The sequence below is a fragment of the Spermophilus citellus genome, assembly GCF_964194105.1.
Source record: "Spermophilus citellus genome assembly, chromosome: X".
Lineage (NCBI taxonomy): Eukaryota > Metazoa > Chordata > Mammalia > Rodentia > Sciuridae > Spermophilus > Spermophilus citellus.
In genome coordinates, this window is record NC_138190.1 from 67,216,724 (window position 1) to 67,221,189 (window position 4,466).

Here is a 4,466-nt window from a genome sequence, read left to right on the forward strand (position 1 = left end):
TGGCTTAATCAATTTATTTTTAAATTAATTACTGATCTGAAAAACTTACTTATGCAATTTCAATATTAATTTTCTATATATGTTATACCTTTTAAGCCTCTTTTCCTTTGCTAGTGCTTTCTTTTGTGTTTAGTTGAATTATTGTAGTGTACCATTTTGATTCCCTTTTCATTTAATTTTGTGAATATTTATATATTTTCTTTGTGATAACCATGATATTTGTAGTTAATAAATTTCTGAGACAAGGGAGTGCCACCATGATGCACCAGCCTCAATGCACTGGCCTCTGCTGCCCAGGGATTTTGAACATGTCTGGATTGTCAGGGATTGCTCTCAGCAGACTAACCCAGGAGAGAAAAGCTTGGAGGTAGTAGCACCCCTTTGGCTTGGTATCTGCCTGGACTAAGAATCTGGATCACACGATGAACCTAATGAACTGGGAATATGCCATCCCAGGAAAGGAGGGGACTCCATGGAAAGGAGGCTTGATCAAGCTGGGAATGCTCTTCAAAGATGATTATCCATCCTTACCACTGTAAATTTGAGCCACTGATGTTTCACCTGAATGTGTACCCTTCTGGTACCGTGTGTCTGTACATCCTGGAGGAGGGCAAGAACTGCAGGCCAGACATCACAATCAAGCAGATCTTATTAGGAATACAGGAACTTCTAAATGAACTAAATATCCAAGACCCCAGTCACGCAGAGGCCTACAGGATTTACTGCCCAAACGGAATGGAATATGAGAAAAGTGTTCGAGTACAAGCCAAGAAGTTTGTACCCTCACAGGCAGCAACCCTGTGGCACTGCAAAAGGAGGAATTGGTTTGGCAAAAACTTGTTTACCCTTTTGCAAATCTCAAGTCGCTCTTATAGTTCCCAGTTGCATGGGAAGGTGGGGGGGCGCCATCTTTCATTTCCCCCACTGGCATACAGTTCTGAATTAGCTGAATTGCCCATTTTCATTCAGAGTCTCTTCCTTCAGTCTTTTGTATTTTTTGATTGTTATGTAAAACTTGCTTTCATTTTAATATTGATGTCAGTATTTTAACTGCTGTAAAATTATAAACTTTTAAATTTGAGTAAACCCCTAGGAGCTAATTCAGATATGCTTCACTGTTCAGAGCTGTCTCAGCCTCCAGCAGGCTGTCCCTGTCCCTCCCTTCCCACACCCTTCTCTCAGAACCTGGCTGTTGTGCCTCAGATCCAAGGTCAGCAGGATCTTGACCGGCACCTACACCATTTTAGGTGGGGAGCCATTTTATCTAGGTACTCCTAAGTTTGGATTTAGGAGCCATTTTATCTAGAGATTCTGAGACAATGCTGCTTAGCCTCCCATAAGAACATGTATCTGCTAAAGGGTCGACCCCACCCCAACCCATGACAGAACTCCTAAAGCATGCTTGTGAAATTCCTCTTGCAGGCTATAAAGCTGCTCTGTGAGTGCCGCCATGATACACTGCTGCTCACTCAATACAATTTCACTCTATAGGTTCTTTTTTTTTTTTTTTTTTTTTTTGGTGCTGGTGATTGAATCCAGGGCCTTGTGCATGTGAGTCTATAGGTTTTTAATCAAGAAAATGACAACCCTTACTGCTAGATACTGCAATAGACATAATCAATTCACAGCAAACAATTCTAGATTAATTCTAAGCCCTGCAAACACACTTAATCATGACAGGCCCATGACAGACATTCCCTCTGCATGCTAAGCTCAAGTGTCAGATCAAAAGTCTCAAGCCTTAGGCTTTAAGTCCAGCAGATGCACACTCACTCAGACTGAGGTGATCACATCAGGAACTAAGGCAGGCTTCTCCAGGGATGGAGCTGGTTGAAGAGAGGGTTGTAGGGAGAAGCTGCAGCTCTCACCAGGGTCAAGATGTGACTGTAGAGTTTGAGAGCAGTGAGAACAACACAGAGGATCAGACAAACAATGAAAAGTGTTGGGATGTCAGTCCAAGTTCTCATCAGGGTCTCCAGCTTGTGTGCATCATTGTTGGCTGGCTGAATGTCAGTTTATTTTCTCCAATATTTATACCAGATTTTGGGGCTTTTAAAAATATTTATTTTTTAGTTGTAGGTGGACACAATATCTTTATTTCAATTTTTTTAAATATGGTGCTGAGGATCAAACCCAGTGCCTCATGTGCGCTAGGCGAGAACTCTACTGCTGAGCCATAACCCCAGCCCTCAAATTTTGGGGCTTCTGACCCCCCCTTTAAATCCCTATCAGCTGCCACCAGGTTTCTTAGTGACATCATTTACCCTGGGGTTAAAACATCTGGTATGGTGGTCCCCACCCTGATTTTCTCACCTTTACCTCTTAGAGGGCTTGGACAGCCTGCAGAGACTTCACTCTGAATTTATCAGGGTGTGGAGAAGTGACTTGTTTGTGCCTGAGGGTCATAGTGGAGGGCTCCATTTGGAGTGCCAGGTGAGACTAGGCACAGGCCTAAGGCCATCCTTACAATGTCTTGCGTGGGATTCCGATGGTGGTGTGGTCCATGGACTTTGCGTGGACTTTGTGAGTGTTCTTAAAAAAATTATATATATATATATATATATATCTCTCTCTCCTAAATTTCTAGCAACTAAATTTGAATTATTACTAACATGGTTTCAATAGCATACAAAAACTTAGATCTCATATGAATCTTCCCTTCCTCTTATGTTGTTGTACAGATTATATCTTCATAGATGGTGTGTGCTCATTAACATAGATTTACAAGGGTTTTATATACTTTTAAAATCATGGAAGAAATAAAGAGTACAATGATAATGCCTTCTATATTTGCCTATGTTGTCACTCTTATCAGTGTTATTTATTTCTTCACATGACTTCAAGTGCTGTTTAATGAGTTTTCATTTCAGCCTCATGGACTCATTTTAGTATTTTTTGTAGGGTAACTCGACTAGTGAAGAACTTTCTCAGCTTTTATTATTTGAAACTGTCTTAACTTTTCATTCATTTTTTTTGTGGTTCTGGGTATTGAACCAGAAGTACTCTACCCCTAGCCCTGTTTAAAATTTTTATTTCTGGGCTGGGGATGTGGCTCAAGCGGTAGCGCGCTCGCCTGGCCTGGGTTCAATCCTTAGCACCACATACAAACAAAGATGTTGTGTCCCCCGAAAACTAAAACAATAAATAAAAAAAAAATAAAATAAAATTTTTATTTTGATGGGGCTGGGGCTATAGCTCAGTGGTAGAGTGCTTGCCTAGCATGTGTGAGGCACTGGGTTTGATTCTCAGCACCACATAAAAAAATAAACAATTAAAATAAAGGCATTCTGTCCATCAACAACTACAAAAAAAAACTTAAAAAAATTTTTATTTTGAGGCAGGGTCTCTCTAGGTTGCAAAGGCTGAGTCAAACTTGATTCCTCCTTCCTCAGACTCCTGAGTCTCTGAGATTACTAATGCATCCAGCTCTCATTTACTTTCAAAAGATAGTGTTGGTGGTTATATTTTTTGGTGACAATTTTTTTCTTTTTCTTTTTTAACTGTAGAGAAAAAATTTATTAAAAATCTGAAAAATATTCTTAAAAGATTTACTTTTTGGAGAACTGTAGCTACATGCTGTTACAACATGAATTAAATGCAAACACAACCCCCCCCACCAAAAACAAATGCAGAATGTTTTCTCTGATATAAGGAGGCTGACTCATAGTGGGGTAGGGAGGGGGAGCATGGGAGGAATAGATGAATTCTAGATAGGGAAGAGGGGAGGGAGGGGAAGGGAGGGGGCAGGGAATTAGCAAGGATGGTGGAATGTGATGGACATCATTACCCAAAGTACATGTATGAAGACTCGAATTGGGTGTCAACATACTTTATATACAACCAGAGATATGAAAAATTGTGCTGTATATATGTAATAGAATTGTAATGCATTCCGCTGTCATTTATTTTTTTCAAAAATCAATAAAAAAGAGGGCTCGGGATGTGGCTCAAGCGGTAGCGTGCTTGCCTGGCATGTGTGCAGCCGGGGTTCGATCCTCAGCACCACATACAAACAAAGATGTTGTGTCCACCGAAAACTAAAAAATAAATAAATATTAAAAATTCAAAAAAAATCAATAAAAAAGAATTAAAAAACCCACAAACACAAAAACCATGACAGGTCAAAATTTCATTCATCAACATTCTGATCAAAGATAAATTGCCTAACAAATAATATGAATGACTTGAGAAGAATGAACTCTTTACTGCAAGCACCATTTTTAAAAAGGACACAGGGGCTGGGGCTGGGGTTCAGCAGTAGAACACTTGCCTAGCATGTGTGAGGCACTGGGTTCAATCCTTAGCACCACATAAAAATAAATAAACAAAATAAAGGCATTGTGTTCATCTACAACTAAAAAAAAAATTTAAATAAATAAATAAATAAATAAAAGGAGCATAAATGGTGAGTGTGTTCAGCTATAAACATTAAATTGACCTTGGAACTAGAAATCAGCATTTTGTCA

The 4,466-nt window shown here is 39.5% G+C and overlaps 1 pseudogene across 1 annotated transcript; it reads left to right on the forward strand.

The window, feature by feature from the left end:
• The first annotated feature begins 308 nt into the window (after positions 1-308).
• LOC308639433 (SUMO-conjugating enzyme UBC9-like) lies at positions 309-1,491 on the forward strand (annotated as a pseudogene). The gene is made up of 2 exons: positions 309-894; positions 1,423-1,491. The product of its transcript is annotated as an SUMO-conjugating enzyme UBC9-like (transcript).
• The last annotated feature ends 2,975 nt before the right edge of the window (positions 1,492-4,466 follow it).